We start from the raw sequence: 19,545 nt of genomic DNA on the forward strand, positions 1-19,545 counted from the left end.
CTGCTTCACTTTTGAATTGATAGAAGGATTTTTCTATTGAGGGGTATTATTAATTCATTAAGAGTAATAAGGATATTAATAAATGGTGAGTGTTTTATAGCTTTTGCTGTGATCTGAAAATCCAGCTGTGTTCTCTTCACCTTCTTTTTAGCTAAAAATAATAGATGCTCTGCCACGCAGCCAACGGTTCCGCTAATGAGGCACCAGGCTGAAGGGACTCTGTTCTGCTCATGCACAGCTGCAGTCTCTTAGTGAGCAGGGGTTTGGGGCATTGTTTTTTAATTTAATTTTATTACTGCAGCAGATAGATAAAATAGGTTACTCGGATTTCCTGTTTAAACATGGCAATTTTTTTTTTTTTATTTTACTTCATATGCAAGTTACTAAGCCCCCTATTTCTTAACATTTTTGGAATGGCCTATCTGTCTAAAGGTGGTGTCAGAGAAAGTCCGTATGTTGACTTATGGAGGTTTCAAACATAATGCATTAGAATCTGTTTTCGTTAAACCAGTATCCATCCCTCCTTTTCCTGGAAACGGAACTACTGTTTTTGTTGGAAACCACCCCTCCTCCACTCTTATGCTAGATCATCCTGTTAGGTTTGACACCATATTAGGTTCCAGGAATGGGCTTCTCATTCAGTCCTCATTTATCACAGGAGTCCATTCTCGTAACTGTAGTGACTGGGTCAACGATGAGAATCTCACTCATGTTGGATCATTGGATGTCAGAGTTTGGATTTTTGCTCAACTGTCAGTCCTTGGGTTGTAAAGTTGTGATAAATCTTTAGCCAAGAGATTAGGAAAAATAAAAAGAGATTTCTAATATACTAGTTTGAGTCCTTGGGACCAAGTGTGCCTGAAGTTCTCTCCCTATTTATTTTTGTGACACAATATACTCCTCTCCTTTTGGCTTAAGGCAGGTTGAGCTAGGTTTCTACCATTAGCAACCCAAGGAATCTTGACTGATTTAGAAAACTCATTCATTTGAGAATTTCCCTTTCTGGATAGTTCAAAGGAAACACTGGTGGTGTAATAGTTAAGAGCTACAGCTGCTAACCAAAAGGTTAGCAGTTCAAATCCACCAGGCACTCCTTGGAAACCCTATGAGCCAGTTCTGCTCTGTCCTATGGGGTTGCTATGAGTCAGAATCAACTCAATGGCAATGGGTTTTTGGTTTTGGATAACTCAAAAGGCTTAAAAAGGATGGTATATTAAGAATTGAATAAGAACTAAATGTAGTGTCTGGAAACTTTGTTTGAAAATTTGGTCCTTTTGTTTTATGAGACATATGGCTGCAGGTCTCTTCAATTATCTGAACTCATTTGTGAGAAAGGCTAGAATGATGTCTTCCCCCACCTATACTACTGGGTTGCTGTGAAGATCAGATGAGACCATGAATGTGAAAATTCTCCGGGTATTCGAAGTGATGTGTAAATGTGATGATCGATTATTTTGTTTTTAATACACTGAATTTCATAAAAAGGTAAATTATTTAGTACCTTTTTCTTGTAAGGGGTTATTACAAAAGTACAAGTGTGTCTTATTATGGAGTTACTGATCTTATGAGTTTGACTAATGTAACAAGTTTTAGGGAAGTTCTGTGGCAACAGAAAGTGGGAAAAACCCAAGAGTAGAAGCCAGGTGAGAATGTCACTTTTTCATTCATTCAGCAAACGTTTATGAGCACCAACTATCAAGTCATTTACTAAAAAGGGTCCAGAGATCTGGAAAGAAAAAACACTGCTGGAGTAGCTGGAGAGATAGACCAATATGCAAATAATTGAAATGTGGTAAGTGCTATGATAGCGATAAGAAGCAAATACTATAGAAGTAGAGAGAAGGACTCCATTGTAATGCTTAAAGTACTAGGAAAGGTTTCCGTAAGAACTTGACCTTTAAATTCTGTCTTGAGGGATAAAATAAAGTTCTCCAGGGAGACAGAGTTCAAGGATAGCCTGCCAATTTTCATCCTAAAGGAGGCTGTGGAGATCAAATAAGCTTTGAGCAACAGAAATGATACCGAATTTATATTTGGAATATTTGGATTCCAATACCAGTTCTGCTGATAATTTACTATTTGACCTTGTTAACATTATCTAATATCTCTGGTCTGATTTCTTGATTTAGAAATGAGGGTGTTACATGAATGTTAATGTAGTTGCCAAATTGATTCCAATTCATGGTGACCTCATGTGTGTCAGAGTAAAATTGTGGGGCTTTCAACGGTGATTTTTCAGAAGTAATAGGCAGGTCTTTCTTCTGAGGCACCTCTGGCTAGGCTCTAACCTTCAGCCTTTCAGTTAGCAGTTGAGTGGGTTAACCTTTTATACTACCTAGGGACTTCTCAAATCCCATTTTACAGATAAAAAATTTTGAGGTCTAAAAAAGGTAACTAACTTGCCCAAGGAATGGATATGAATGTAGGAGACCAGAATGACTTCACTTAAAAGCTCCAGTATAAATTTGCAGTACATGTTCAAAGTTAATCCATTTGAAATGAATTTCTTGTTACATGTTTAAGTTCTCCACTGGTATTTTGTGATTGGTAGCCAGAGACTCAGAAGAAGTACTGGTTAAGCCTGAGGAGCAATCAGGCATCTGGCTATGGTCTATACTGTGTGTATTTTATAGACAGGGAAAAAAACAATACTGGCCTGCTGCATGAGGAAATTATACCTTTTTGTCCTGGCATCATAGGAATTTTCCCAGTAGTTGAGAAAGATCACACAACTGTGACAATAAGCAACATGTCACCCTAAATCTGTCCCTAAAATTACCTGTGGTGGAGCTGCCATTCACTATTTGTAACTTATACCTCAAGTGAATTACTATTCCTGAGAAGAAGTATTGGACTTCTGAATTAGCAAATTGTTATACCAACTCTGATTTGTCTTGCAGAATGACATCAGAGATGAGCCTCATAGTCTCATCTGTGAGACTCATAACAGCGCCCAGACTGGGCATCAGCACTTTCACAGTCAGATTCCATGATATGTCAAACACTTTTTGAGAATTCATCTCTCCCAGTGGCTGGTTGACCATTCTCAATAAAGTACCCTGAAGAGACACACCAGATTTTACATAGCAGATCTTTGTCACTCAGTGACAATTCACTGTTAGATTAAAGATTTTACAGGATTTCCAATGGCAGGGTAGCGATAAGTAGCAGAAAAATAAAGTTTGCTTCTAGCATGGTGTTTTGCCAGCCATTTTCCCAGTTCCATTCACGTTTTGAGAGTAAGTATATTTTAAACATCATTAACCTCCCTCCATCATTAAATGGAACGTTGGCATCTTTCTCCTTTTTTTTTTTTTAAGATAATATTAAAAAAATCTGAAATTTATATATTATAAATGAGAAATTTTTCAGCTGGATTTCTTACTATGGAGAATCACCTAGGGAGGCCTTTGTTGTTGTTGTTGTTGTTGTTGGTTGCCTTTGAGTCCATTCCAATTCATAGTGACCCCACGTGTGCAGAGTAGAACTGCTCCATAGCGTTTTCAAGGCCGTGACCTTTCAGAAGCAGATTGTTAAGTCTGCCTTCTGAGATATCCTGCGTAGGTTTGAAGGGATAAAGAGATAAATAATATCAGCTAATTTTTATTGAGTGTGTCAAATACTGTTTAAGCACTTTGCATTCATTAACTCCTCTAGTTTTCCCAGCAATGCTCTGAGGTAGATTATATTATTAACCTGTTTTTGCCATTAGGAAAACTGAGGATCGGAAGGATTAAATAAATTTAAATAAAATTTCTTGAAGTAGATACGTAGCGTGTGCTACAGCCTCTATTTGAACCCAAGCAAACTAGTATCAGAGCCTGTTCTCCTAAACGTGGTCTTAACTGTTTGTATGTTTAAAGTTATAACTATATTAGAATTACAAGAATCAGGATTGCCTTACACAAATACTCCTCCATAAGTATTTGCTGATTAATAAGCATGTTGAGTTTAATGGAATCAAAACATTCCTAGCCCATATGAGTTACATAAATTATCCAGAACAAACAAAACCAAAGGGGGAAAAATCCAAAACAAAAAGACAAAGAATGACTCCTTAGTATATGTCAGTTGCCTAGTTTCTTATTTGTTTGGTTGCCTTAAGATGGGTATATCTATTAGATTAAATTGTCTGAGTTTATAGGGTCATTGCTAGCTTTCACATACCTGTACATGGTATAAGCCTCTCAATAAACCAGAGTTTTGTTGTTTGTTATTTTTATCAAGCCATAAACCAAATAATGCCACACCAAACTTGAGGAATAAACATTAGGCACCATAATGTAGTAAAAATAAGACTCATAAAAAATGTTATTATCTGAAAAGTTGGCAGCGAGAACTGAAATTTTGGATACTTTTCCCACCTGAGCAAACCCTTTTTGCCTCCAAGTGAAAGCTTCAACTGGATTTCAGCCCTAGCACACACCGAGAATATGGACCCATCCCATCAGCTGCCGTCTATGACATTGCCTGCCAAGGATTTACACCGGCCGCAGATGCACACGCCTGCAAACCTATTACCCTCATAGTTCCACAAAGCCAAACTTACCTGATTAGAATGCTTCTAGAGAAATCCACAAGGGACATTTCACTTTAAATTTAAGATTTTGATCTTATCTTCCTTCTCAACTCTTAAACATTCAGCTCTAATTCTTCCAAATATTGGAAATTTTTGTTTGTTTTTCCTTACTCACTTAACTAAAGCGAACAAACATACACTCTGGCCCTTTGGATTCCTAGGAGAAGACAGTTCCCTTTTAGAGCACAAATAAAGAAACAAGAAAAGCCTTTCTCTTCTCCTTCCCTTTACACTCATGTAGTGTGGGGGAAAAAAAAAAAAATCTTAAAGATGGGTTTTAGTGATTACTTAAACCAAGCCCTTTATTTTAAATACAAGGAAATTGAGGTCCACAAAGTTAAGGAAATTTTCCAAGGCTATTTGTTTAATTAATACCAGAATCAGTTTTGACAACCAATTTCTTAGCCAGTTGCTTGTGAATTACACTGATGTCTTTGCTTCCATGACCAAGCATGGATGAGGGTGATAACTTTGACGAGTATAACTCTGATGCTTTTATCATTCTTAATGGCATTCCTAGAGAAAAAGGAACAGAACTGCCTTGAGGTCACACATTAGAGCAAAATAAATATAGTAGGTGCTCTTGTCGCTATGAGTCGGAATCGGCTCAACGACAACAGGTTCTTGAGAAGAGAAAGCAAGACAGCCATGAAGTTGAGAGAAAGTTCATTATCTGGGGAAATATATTTTCATTTAAGGACAAAGCTGTCACAGCTCACCCAGAGAGACATCGGGAAGATAAAATTCAAGTTTAATCTCCATCTTGGCAATTATTTAGGTCTTCAATGAACTCGGGATAATTGTCTTTAAATGCATATTTTTTAAAAAATTGGGTAGTATTTTAAAAATGCTACACAACAGAAAACCTCTGAGGGAGCAGGAGAGCAGTGGGATGCAGGCCCCAAATTCTCATAGGACCAAACATAATGGTCTGACTGAGACTAGGAGGACCCTGGTGGTCATGGCTCCCAGACCTTCTGTTGGCCCAGGACAGGAACCATTCCTGAAGCCAACTCTTCAGACATGGATTGGAGTGGACAATGGGTTGGAGAGGGATGCTGGTGAGGAGTGAGCTTCTTGGATCAGGTGGACAGTCGAGACTATGTTGGCATCTCCTGCCTGGAGGGGAGATGAGAGGGTGGAGGGGGTTAGAAACTGGCGAAATGGACACAAAAAGAGAGAGTGGAGGGAGAGAGCGGGCTGTCTCATTAGGGGGAGAGTAATTGGAAGAGTGTAGCAAGGTATATACGGGTTTTTGTGTGAGAGGCTGATTTGATTTGTAAACTTTCACTTAAAGCACAATAAAAGTGATTAAAAAAATGCTCCACTAATTGTATTCATCACCAGGAATAAAATAACACCCACACTATATTGTTAATTATAACAATACCTCATTAGTGTGTGCATGCAGATACGGGACAAAGGTCATGGAGAAAACTCTTGAAATCTGCCCTTTCCTCCTCCAACTCTAGACTATATCTGTGCTAGCTTGGTTAATATACAATGATCTTCATGCAATGTAGTAGTAACAGGAAAGCTATTGATGTAAACTCACTTCCAGCTCATAGCCTGGAATATGCGTTAAAGAAATTGGTTACTGACTATGATTAAATAAATAAAATATACCTTTGTTTATTCTACAAGAAGAAAAAGTAGTTTATATAACATGTTTGAATCCACCAGGCACTCCTGGGAAACTCTACAGGCTAGTTCTACTCTGTCTATAGGGTCTCTATGAGTTTTGTTTTTTCTATTTTTTATGACATATATGTATATATATATATGTATATATATATATATATGCACTTGTGTGTATTGGTGTATGCATATATGCATTTTGAAGCCCTGGTTTCACAATAGTTAAAGAGCTCAGCTGCTAACTGAAAGGTTGGTGGTTCAAATCCACCAGTGGCTCCACAGGAGAAAGATGTGGCAGTCCTCTTCCATAAAGATTCCAGCCTTGGACACCCTATGGGGCAGTTCTACTATGTCCTATAGAGTTGCTGTGAGTCAGAATCTACTCGACAGCCGCAGGTTTGGTTTCAATTTTTTTATATACACATATATAATTGCCTAATAGTTATATATAGCTAAAAAAGATATAATTATTCATATTATTATACTATTATTTATATATGTAGAAATAATAGCTCTAGACACTGAATATATTGAATACACCATGGACTGCCAAAAGAATGAACAAATCCGTCTTAGAAGTAGTATAGCCGGAATGCTCCTTAGAAGAGAGAAGGATGAGACATCGTCTCACATACTTGGATACGTTACCAGGTGGGACCAGTTCCTGGAGAAAGACATCATACTTGGTAAAGTACAGGGTCAGCGGAAAAACAGTAAGACCCTCAACTAGATGGATTGACACAGTGGCTGCAACAATGGGTTCAAGCATAACAACGATTGTGAGGATGGTTCAGGACCAGGCAGTGTTCATTATGTTGTACCTAGGGTCATTATGAGTTGGAACCAGCTCTACAGTGCCTAACAACAAGAACACACTGAGGAAACAAAGACTTAGTGACTTTAAGTGATTTGCCCAAAATTATTCTCAAAACTAAGAGAACTGGTTTTTTGATGCATGTGTAAATAAAAGTGCACTGATATTTCCTTAATGCTATTATCACTCAGCTACAGGCCAAAAATGAGGCCTTTTGGGAAGAATAAAACATTATATATTTCAAAATATTAAAGTTATAGTTCCATAACACTGTGTCAATATGTTTAAAGAATTGAAATCATGCTAGCCATGTTCTCCAATCACAATAGAATTAATTAGAGATAAAAAACAGAAGGAAATTTGGGGAATTCACAAATATGTGGAAATTAAATGACATATTCCCTAAGAACCAATGTGTGAAGGGAGAAATCACACGGAATTAGAAAATATCTTGAGATGAATGAACACATAAATACAACCTACCCAAACTTATGGGATACAGGAAAAGCAGTGCTCAGCAGGAAATTTATAGTTATAAATGCCAATATTAAAAAAAAAAAGTTTTCAAACCAATAGGCTAACCTAATACTATAAGATAATATAAAAATAAGATCAAACTAAGCATGAAGTAAGCAGCAGAAAAAAATAATAAAGTTTGAAGCAGAAATAGAGATTACAAAAACAATATCGAATCCTGTAAATCAAAAGGCTGATTCTTTGAAATGATCAACAAAATCAACAACTCTTAGATAGCCAAGAAAAAGAAAAGATTCAAATTATCAAAATCAGAAATGAAAGAGGGATAACACTACCAATCTAAAGGAAATAATGAAGATTATGGGTGAACACTACAAATAAGTACCTACAAATTAGATAATTTAGATGGAATAGACAAATTCCCAGAAAGACACAACGACCAAACATACTTGAGAAGAAATAGAAAATCTGGATAAACCTTTGACTATAAACTAAAGAGACTGAATTTGTAATTAAAAACCTTCCAGGAAGAAAAGCCCAGGCTCATATGCTTTCACTGCTGAATTCTACCAAACGTTTAAAGAGGAGTTAATACCAGTGCTCCACAAACTCTTCCAAAAAATAGAAGAGGAAGAAATACTTCCCAATTCATTCTATGATGTCAGTATTACAATGATACCAAAACCAGGCAAAGATATTGCAAGAAAGGAAAACTAAACACCAATATGTCCTATGAATAAAGATGCAGTGATTCTTAACTAAATACTAGCAAACTGAATCCAGGAATTTATATAAAAAAAAAAAAATTTGTACATCATGGTATTCAAGGCCGGTTTTTACACAAGAAAATTAATCACTGTAATACGCTGTATTAATGAAGCACAAAAACTACATGATCAATTCAATAGATGCAGAAAAAGCATTTGACAAAATCCAATACTTTTTCATGATAAACACACTCAACAAGCTAGGAATACGAAGGAATATCCTCAACCTGATAAAGGACACCTATGAAAAAGCCACAGATAAAATGAAATTTCATGGTTAAAGACTGAGTGCTTATTCTTAAGATCAGATAAGATATGAATGTCCTTTCACATCACTTCTATTCAACATTACACTCGAGGTTTTAGAAAGAACAATTAGGCAAGAAAGAGAAATAATGTATTTAGATTGGAAATGAAGAAATAAAATGATCTCTATTCACAAATCTCGTGAACTTGTATATAGAAAATCCTAAAGAATCCATTAAAAAACTATTCAAACAAATGAACACTTCAGCAATGTTGTAGATTACAAGATCAATATACACAAATTCATTTTGTTTCCATACACTAGCAATGAACAATCCAGAAACAAATTAAAAAAAAAAAAGTCATTTGCAACAGCACTAAAAAGGATAAAATACTTAGAAACAAATCGAACAAAAGAGATACAAGACTTCTACATTGAAAACTACAAAATATTGTTGAAATAAATTAAAGACAACATAATTGAATAGAATCTTGTCCCTCTCTTTCACTTGCACACTGCTGTCTTTTACAAAGTAAGAGTTACAGTAGTAACTGTAGGAAACTTATTTTTCTCTTTGTTCCAGTACTTCTACTTTTGCATTTAGAGTAAGGATATCTGCCATCTTGGAAGCGTTGGGAAGAAGCTTCTGCCCTACCTTGCTTCCTTCACCATATAGAATGAAAAGTGATTTATCTGAGAGGTAAATGGGAGAAGGAACTTGTACAACTCAACTCCTTCTTGGTTCTTCCTTTTGGGCTTGCCTGCCCTAACAGTGTGTGTATTTTCATTTGATCCTACTTAAAAGTGTTTAGCACACACACGCCAGGATCTAGGTTCATTTTCTATATACAGGTCTGAATACTCATCTCTCTACTCCTGCTATTGTGGTTCAATATTATGAAGCATGTATTTCCTTTTTACCTTACCAGTTACATATCTAAATTATAGACTCTTCCTTAGATGAGTTGGTTCAAGGAGTGGGTATGAGGATATGAGCTGAACAGAGAGAACTAAAAATTATACTTGTTAATCCTCAAGTCTACCTTTATTAGTAGTAAGGTGGATATTTGACTCCTATTTCTAGTCTTAAATGGTTCCAAAATTGGAGGGGTAAGGTGGGATGTTATTCACTATCCTTTTTTTTTTTTTTTTTAAATGGAAGCAGCATGTCAGAAATAGTGCAATGCCACAGGTGGGTTGTGCACAACAGGAAAGTCATCTGTCAAGTGTATCACAACAAAAATAGGTAGAGAACAACTGGCTTCAACCAGTTCTCTGTGCTTGTAGAAAAATAAGTTATCTCCCAAATGACACCGGGTGACAAGTCCATGCCCTAAAATCTTTTTTACTTACCTGGACCATATGGAAAATGTAATGCTCATATCCCACAATGAAATCATAGTGTCATTTCAAACAGCATGGTTTTTGCTTTTCTACAAAACAAGGTGTTCACTAGTTCCAGATGGAAGCAGGCGGATGTACTGCAACTGTGTCCATCCTCACTCCTAACCGTGTCCCTGTTCTCCAAGGATAGGCAACCATCTGTCCAGGATTATTTAACTAGAATTCTGCCTGGAGGCAGCAAAGCTGGACAACACGGCCAGGCTTATGTAATACTCCCAAAGTGTACTTCCACCCTATTTATTTCAGTGACAGGTCTGAGATTCCCTAAGAGAGGAAGGGAAGATGAAATGGGGAGATGCTGGATTCTTCTTTCTCATGCACTTAAATATTCCGTGCAAGAACTGCTCAGCTGTCCTTGTTCCCTTTTCCCTGATCCTAATTTCATTTCACACCCCCATGCCAGAGAGAAAAAGGTCCATTCTATCAACTTTCCCCAGGGATATTCTCTTTCTGCAGACACTGTTGCCTCTAGAATTCATCAAAACCTTGTATAAGGCTCTCCTTTAAATGTCCCTTTGCAACCCTTTGTATTGGTGACATTGATACTCTTACCTCAGACCTGTAATTGAAATAAATAGTGCAGAACTATACTCTGGGCATTTTTTTTTTTTCTCTGAGCTGGCCAGCTCATTTTGTCTGCAAATTTTAAACTGCATGGAGATGAATATTAATGGCCATATTAGTATGTAAAGGTGCCATTGAGATTGATGCATGGTAAATGCTCCAACTAGAAAGTGGAATTGCCTAACTCTCTGATAATTCAGGTTGTCTATAGCTAACTGGACACTCTTGAGACCTAGATATCTTTGCTTTTATTCCTGTGGCATATGATTTCCTTTCATTCAAGAGTCTAGCTGGGGGAAAAATGCGTATTCAATGTCAGAAGAAATCAGTGACAGCTCCCTATATTAATCCACCTAGAGCTTCTCTCTAAAAGCAAAGGATCATCTAAAAGCAGGTAAACCATCAACCAAGGATTTACAGAGATTTGAGAAAAATCATGAACACTAAAGAGAACACCTCAGAAGAACAAACAAATTCCTGAAGGAAATTTTATTTCACATGATTATCTCTAATTCAAATAAAAAATTAATAAGAGTGCTATTAAAAAGTAAGAGATTCTATGAATTAAAATTCTGATTCTGTATAAACACTGGAGTAGAATTCCGAATATGGCTACCTAATTGGGGACCTGAAAGATAAAAACCAGGGAAATCTCCCAGAATACTGAATGAACAGAAAAATCGAAAGCAAATGCAGGAGAAGTTAATTTAGAAGAAATACAGATCCAGCAGGTCCAAAAGACATCTTTGTGAAGTTTCACAACAAGAGAAAAGAGACACCAGAGGCGAAGAAATAATGATAGAATATTGCCCCAAATTAAAGAAAATCCTGTCTTCTGATTGAAATGTTCTATCTAGTGTCCTGTAAACACAGGTCTGTATCCAGACTAATGTTGGAGAAAGACTGGTATTGCAAAGACGATTTTAAAAGCTTTTAGAGAGTGTGTGCGGGTAAGGTGAAGAAAAGCCTTGTACAGAAAAAAAAAAAAAAATTTTTTTTCATTAACTTAAAAATCCCTGAAAGAGACTCTATGCCAGAGTTCAGTAGTACAATGTTTTCCAAGTTCACAAACTAATTTAAACCTAAACTTCTAAATCTACTCAAAATAAAGACATTTTCAAAATTCAATGGCTCAGAATATTAGGCTCTTATAGATACACCCTGAAAAAGAAAAGTTACTTGAGGATATACTACCTGTAACCCTTTGCTGTCAAGTCGATTCTGACTCATAGTTACCCTATCGGACATAATTGCCCTATAGGGTTTCCAAGGAGCAGATAGTGGATTTGAACTGCTGACCTTTTGGCTAGCAGCCAAGCTCTTAACCACTGCACCACCAGCAAAGTTAAAAAAAAAAAAAGTAATCCAAAAAATCATAGCTCAAGAAAATAAATCTCATCTTGATAAAGCAGAAAAAAAGAGTAAGATTATTTAAAAAAAAAAAAGAGAGAACTACCAAAAAAAACACCAAAGGAAAAAGTATGCAATATACCATTAAGAGCAGAAAAGGTTTTGACATTATGTCAGAGACATATGCTTCTCTTAAAAAGAAAGAGGGTGCTGATCAGAAAACCATGAAAAACAAAACCTGTATAGGAAAATGGTGTCTGAATATAAAGCACTTTCAAATATGGCTTGATTTTGAGAAGGAGAGGAAATGTAGAAATAAAAATCAAGTTTACCTTGATGCTAAGAACTTTCCTTTTTTGGATAGCACATACAGACATACGTTTCCTTCCTTCTGAACTCAATCCAATTTTTTGAATCTGCATGGAATAATATTTACTTTAAAATTTTTGCTTAATTTTTCTTGTTTTTTTTTTTTAGGATCAAGCCATAAAAAAAGCACAAAAATAAAATATTACAGAGCAGTCAAACAATATTATAAACTTTGGTGATATAAAAATACTGATGTAGTTGAGAGAGACCAGGAAAAGCTGAGGAGACTTGAGGAAGGATTTTGTGGTTTCACTTATATCATTTTTCCTACCAATGTGGTGGGGAGTCTGAAGACCAGCTCAAAGCGTATGCATCACAGAACACAGTATGAAGTATGCTATTAAAGATAATATAGTTAATGACCTAGATATATAAATATTTAACAAAATTTGTGAGATGGCTGGTAGAGTGAATTTGAGCATGGGTGAGGTAGGAGGTAGTATAAATTTGATATAGCCCTCATCTTTCACTGAATAAATCAGTTAACATGGAAAAAATTGGTAAATAAATATCAAAATGCATTTCCATTAGAGTGTAAAATGCAGAAGAACTAGACACTGAACTAGTTTTAGGTTGCAAAGAAGAGGTAGGACATAGAGCCATAGTATTTTAATTCCTCAATTAGTGCTAATGACTATCTATCAACAGTTTGTCAGTTTAATCATTTGTGGGGGGGTGTCTGCAGGTGGATGTGGGTGTTACATGGATGACTTGGACGTAGCTTTCCAATTTTGTGCAATTATTCTTTTAATTTAATAATCAGGGGCCACTGAAAGTAATCCATATTTTCATCCATTCTCTTCTGTCCGCCTTGGCATTATATGAACAGATGTTCCTTCAACTTTCAAAGAATAACCTCATCCAAAGGTACTGAAGCCTATCCTCTTCTATCTTCCTCAATTCTGGAAGATTTTGCTCCATTTCTGTCCTTTTCTTTCATACTGTGGTCGCTTTCTAAATACTGGTAACAGAAATTAGGATTTAAAGATTGTAAAAATCACCCCCCCACCTTTTAAAATGCATCTTTCTTCCATATTGCTCTCCCCTCTAGCAAGCGTATCATCTCCTTCCTTTTCTACCAACTGCCTTGTAAATGTAGCCAGTACTCTATACTTATATCTGCTCTCTAGTCACCCCTACCCCCCAGTGCTGTCGAGTCGAACCATTCTTAAATGACTGCAAATACCCTTGCTCTTTTGAAGAATCAGTTAATCCTCTCATTCTAATTATTCCTTTACTTGTTGATCTCCTCTGCAGTTTCCACACACTTGAGCAGGTTCTTGAAACTCTGCTTTCCTGGATGTGTTTTTCTGATTTTTCCCCAACTCTTCTGCTCTCTTCTTTTAAATCTTGGCCACTGATTCCTTTTAGTACAACAAAAAGGTGTAAGCCACGTGTTCAAGATGACAAAGCAAATAGCTTGGAGATGCTTTCTAAAGTTCTACCTTGAATTCTCACACTCAACTGAATATTGCATTCTATTAGATCTGAGATTTCCTTCAGTGCAGGAACTGCTATCACTTATCTTTGCACCCCAAGTACCTGAACACTTAGCGCACATGAATGGTCTTTTAGGCATTGCTCATTTCAACTTTTTGAGACCAAGTTTCCTTTCCCATGTGCCTTCCTTTAGGTACATCAAACTGAGAGCAGTAAAAGTTACCTTCAACTGTTTTGTGCTTTGTACTAAAAGAGTCACCATATTTTCTTATCTCTTTCTCTCTTCAATGAATTTTCAATCCATAGAATTTTCTATCTTTATTGTAGCTTGGGCACTAATTATTAACCAAAGGATTGTCCAAGAACATATTCACTGGTCTTCCTTCCTATTCGGTTCCATCTTAGTTAAATCCATAACTTTTATGGCACAGATTTTACACTGTTTAGTATTCTATTGCAGAAATCACTAGTTTTCTCGTGATATCCATACTCATTTTCTTTTACAGCAATATAATTTTACCATGTGGCTGAGTATAACAAAAAATTACCTTTCCTATTCCTTTTGTGCAACTTCCAAGAAATCCCCCAAAAGGGCAGGAAATTTTCTACTCCTTTACTCTTTCCTGGGAGGCTAGAAGGGAGATAGCATTGGACTGGGAATAGCCATACATGACAAAAAGTTATCAGCCATTTGTTGAGGATGATGAAGCCAATAGTTTAAAGGATGCTGGGTCCTTAATGACAATGGAATTCCCATTACTAACCATGGATTGCCTGTGTTTATGGCAGAAGAAATAAACTAATATCATATTTAATACATTGTAATCCTGGTTTGTTGTCACTCATGTAAAGATTTCAGCCAACCTAATTTACGTACAGAGGTCCATGGGTGGTGCGGTCTGAGCTTGTCTGCTAACCTAAATTTTGGTGGTTCTAACCCATCTAGGGGCGACTCAGAAGAATGGCCTAGTGATCTCCTTCTGTGAAGATTACAGCCAAGAAAATCCTATGGAGCAGCTCTATTCTGTAACACATGGGATCACCATGAGTCACACCTGACTTGACAGCATGGGTTTTTTGTTTGTTTGCTTATTTGTTTGTTTAATTTACCTGCTGAATAATCTTCAGACTCCTTCAATGATGATCGAGGCTGTTCACAATCTGCCTAAAACTTGTCTTCTATTATCATATCTTACTACATTCTGACACATAATATATATTCTTGCCACTGCAAAGCAATTGCCCTTTCTTTTACTTCTTCTCTTTTCCATATTCCATAAAATTCCTCTATTCCCTCTTCCATATTCTCTCTCCACCTCCTCTCCAAGTCCTTGGTTTACCCAGAATTCTCAGGTTGGTATTTAGTGAGTAGCTTGAGTAAAATTGGCATGGCTTTCCTAATATGTGTGTGTGTGCGCGCATGTGTGTTTTTTCATCTCGTAGGCAATGGTTTGAACAATCTACCAAAAGATTAAGAGAATCTAGAATCCCAAATTTTTCGAAGAAACAAAAATATCCATGAAATGCCAACTCCACTGAATAGTTAAAAACCAAAAAACCAAACCTGTTACAGTTGAGTCAGCTCTGACTCATATAGGGTTGTTATAAGTCAACTGAACAGTTACTATATTCTAATATATTCACCATTATTTGGCTTCAGAGAATTAGAAATGAGAGTTGAATTTACTCCCATCTTTTTTCTTTGTAGATTCTATTACATTATCTCTTCCTGATGGTGAATATAATTTATCAGTAGGTCTTTGGAAATTTAAAGAGGAAAAAACAAAAAAAAAAAGCCTAGGTAAGCAGACACACACGGAGATTTAAGAAGAAAACGCAGGCAGCTTTGCAAACTATAAACTTTTTATACTTTTCATATTAATTGTCTCTGGATCTGGGGAAACCAGCCAAAGAAGGGTTTTTTTGACCTTTTCCCCTCCATAAGCATGTACACGATATCTGACTTCTATTTTATAAGTGTTCTTTTATTCAATATTTCAGTACAAACTTCCTGTTACTATAGAGTCCAAATTGAAAATTTGATGAATACATCCCAATTACAGCCAATTTAGAAGAATAATGCAATTTATTTTAAAGATCTATCACTTTCATTGGCACTGATTTGCAGCCACGTTGTACTGCTTCTCATCTGCTGGTGTGGTGATTGTCATCACTTAGAAATCTGTCATTGGGCTTAAGGGTGCACATCTCAATCGGAGGGGAAAAAATGACAAAAGGAAGCATTATGCCTCATTAAATGATATTACAGACTCTGCTGTGCTCTAATCTGTAATTGAAAATAATTTTAAAATCACACAAAAAACAGCCGCCTGTGGATTTCCTAACACCTTCAAATTCAGACCCAGCTTTAAGACATTTAATGATTGCTTTTTACAGTCAATCCCTCCAAGCCAGAAAAGGGGCATCTCGCCATTCTTAGGGCTGGAGCAGATACATTTGAGACAAAGCAGAGTGTCATGGGAGAAGAGAAATGGTGACTCACAAAGCTCTGTTTTAGAGTATGAATTTGGGAAGAATTTTCCTGCCTTTACCTGATGTCCTGCACACAAAGCTATCCCAGCTAGGGGTCCCTGTTGTTGATGCTACAGATAGAGGCCAGCTACCCTTACGTGTGCAGGCTACTCTTTCACCTCTTGAGTTGTTTGTGCCAGGTAAAAGTTGAATCACATCCATGACTCAGCACGAAGTTTGCGTTATGCCTGCAAAGGCTGTTGAGGTTTGGAGATAGACAAAAGGCTTTCACTATCTCTGGCTGACAATCAAGTTCCTTTCAGCAACAATGTGCTTTCACAGGAGGAAAAAGCTAAGAAAAAAAAACAGCAAGACAATTGCGGCAGTCATTTCAACAGTTAGAGTATCTAGGGTGGTTTACTCTTCTTCAAAAAAAATTCAATCCTACTTTCCTCCCGAAAGTGTGGCCTAACTGGGCCGAACTACAGACACCTGCACTGAATCTCATTCAATCTTGTATTATTTGAACAAATACTGTGTACCACCAGAGGTGTAACCAGGGAATGGCACATGTGGCAGATATTGCACCAGCCCTGGGAATGTGGCACCACTGAGCAGTTTCTATTAACCTGGTATGGCCCACAACGTATCTACAAAAAATGGCACCTATGGCAAGCACTGAAATTGTGCCCCTGTCCGAACATCTGGCAGCCCTTTTTTAGATAACTTTACCATAATAACAGCTCAAAAATACAAGCCAAGCTTGTTAAACTTTTAACTAATACATTACAGTGCTTGAGGAAGGACGTTGGGCCGTACTGGGTTAATAGAAACTGCTCAGTGGTGCCGCACGCCCAGGACTGGAGCAATATTCTAGATATGCCACTGTGACACTGTATTGTATGCTAGAAATATATGGGCTATCTACTGTAGGAGCTAAAATCTGCAGGAAAATAAGGAACAAAGCAAGTTTGGGGCAAAAAGAGTTTGTGCTTGAAATTAAAATCAGCTCATGATTCAGACAAGAAGAGAAATAGTGATGATAGTAATACTTTTTGCCCATAAATAATAAAATGTAAGAGGTGGGAAGAAAGTGGGTTTGGTGACATTTTTTTAGCAGTATCCAGGGAAAGAATATCTTGATCAGTTGAAACAGTTTTTTAGATGATGTGGAGGCGATGTCTCACGTTATTATACCTCATGCATCAACCAAAGCCTAAAGGAAGTACACATCCTTCAGTCTACCAACACATCGCATTTTAAATACATCTGTAATAAGCTGTAGTAAGCAGCAATTAGTTCACTACAATTTTATCACTTTTGAATATGATAAAATAAAATCTCCAGACTTTTCCAAGTATAGATATATATTAGAAAAGACATTCTGTGGTACCCCAGGACCTAAAATACTGTGGACATATATTAAACCAAAAAACTACACCCATTGGTATCAAGTTGGTTCCAACTCATAGTGACCCCATAGGACCGAGTAGAACGGCCCCATAGAGTTTCTAAGGAGTGCCTAGTGGATCCGAACTACTGACCTTTTGATTAGCAGCCGTAGCTCTTAACCACTACACCACCATAGGACATATATTAGGGGCTTGATAATGAGCAAATGGGTAAATAAATAAATGGATGGAGAAAGCTTTAGTACAGAAACAATTATCATGAGCTGCTGAAGTAATCAAATGCATTTCCTCAAAATATGAAAATAATGGTAAAACAGCTTTGTTTCCAGCTCTATTATACTGGCAGCAACTTCAAAAGCTATTTCCCAATCTAATATACCTATTGTGTTGTTGTTAGCTGCCATCCGGTCAGCCCCTGGCTCATGGAGAGAGTAGAGGCTTTAAACTCAGTGGATCTGGGATTGAAGAGGAGCTAGCTAGCGAGATAGAGTCAGTCAATTGTAGCCCTTGGTGGATTGCCTAACTTTGAGTCTCAGCTCTCTCATTTACTAGCTGTGTGGCCTTGGACAAGGTAAGGTGCTTCCCAAAGTCTCAGTTTCAGAATTAACAAAATACTTCAAAAAGTTGCTGGGAGGGTGACATGGGTTAATGCAAGTAAATGCTTAGTGTAGTGTCTGACAGTAAGTACTCAACAAATAACTAGAGATAATTATGTTTACTCCTCAAAGTTGCTTTATAGCTCAATAAAATAACCCATTTATAGCCCTTATCACAGTGCCTAGAGAATATAATGCTTTCTCCACTTTGACCCTCCCATTATACTACAGGAAACGCTGGGGGCATAGTGGTTAAGTGCTATGGCTTAACCAGGTCAGCAGTTTGAATCCACCAGGCATTCCTTGCAAACTCTAGGAGGCAGTTCTACTCTGTCCTATAGTGTCACCATGAGTCGGAATCGACTCAATGGCATTTTTTTTTTTAAATACTACAATGATGTTCTTAAAAATCTCTGTGTGTAGTTTTACATGAACCTTCTATTATTGGTGTTATTAGGTGCCATTGAGTTGGTTCTAACTCTGAACAATCCTATGTACAACAGAATGAAACACTGCCCAATCCTGCACCATCTTCACAATCGTTGTTGTTTGAGCCCATTGTTGCACCCACTGTGTCAATCCATCTCATTGAGGGTCTTGCTTTTTTTTTGCTGACCCTCTACTTTATCAAGTGTGGTGTTTTTCTCTAGGGACTGACCCCTCCTAATAACATGTCCAAAGTACCTGACATGAAGTCTCTTCATCCTCGCTTCCAAGGAGCATTGTGGCTGTCTTCTTCAAGACAAAACTTCTATTGGTTAGGAATAATTTTTTAAGGTAAATAATAACTGAAAAATCATTAATTAGAAAGTTACTTATGAAATAATGTAAAAGTAAAGCCTGAAAATTGGACATAAATTTTATAAGCATAGATATGAACTTAAAGGAGAAAAAAGAAGAGAGGGAGGGAGGGAGGGAGGGAGGCAGGGGTGGGGGAGGGAGGAAGGGAGGAAGGGAGGGAGGGAGGGAGGAAGGGAAGAAGGAAGGACAGTAGGAAGATCAAGGGGTCTACTAATTAGAGAGGAATTTTTTATTCCATGTGTCGATAAGATCTATGAATATTCTCTAATAATTTGACATACAAAATCATTTTCCCAGACAGGGAGTCTGTTGTTGTATTCTCAGTATTATATTTATAAATTGCCCCAATTAAAGTCTACTCATCATTGCACAGTATTGACAATACTATCCTATGATCCTGTGATTTCCAATTATTAATATGGATAATACCAATGGAGGATGAAACTTAAAAGCCTTTCCTTCTATAATCTGTGTTTATTTAAAATCTTATCTGTAAACAATCCATCAAATACTCATGGAAAATGGGGAGGAAGGGGAGCCAAGAACACTTTCTTTGGCTTGTGTCTTTATTAACTGGAAACAATTAGAAGCACAGATTTACTTCTAAAATTCAGG

This window comes from Elephas maximus, chromosome 7 (genome assembly GCF_024166365.1).
Source record: "Elephas maximus indicus isolate mEleMax1 chromosome 7, mEleMax1 primary haplotype, whole genome shotgun sequence".
NCBI lineage: Eukaryota > Metazoa > Chordata > Mammalia > Proboscidea > Elephantidae > Elephas > Elephas maximus.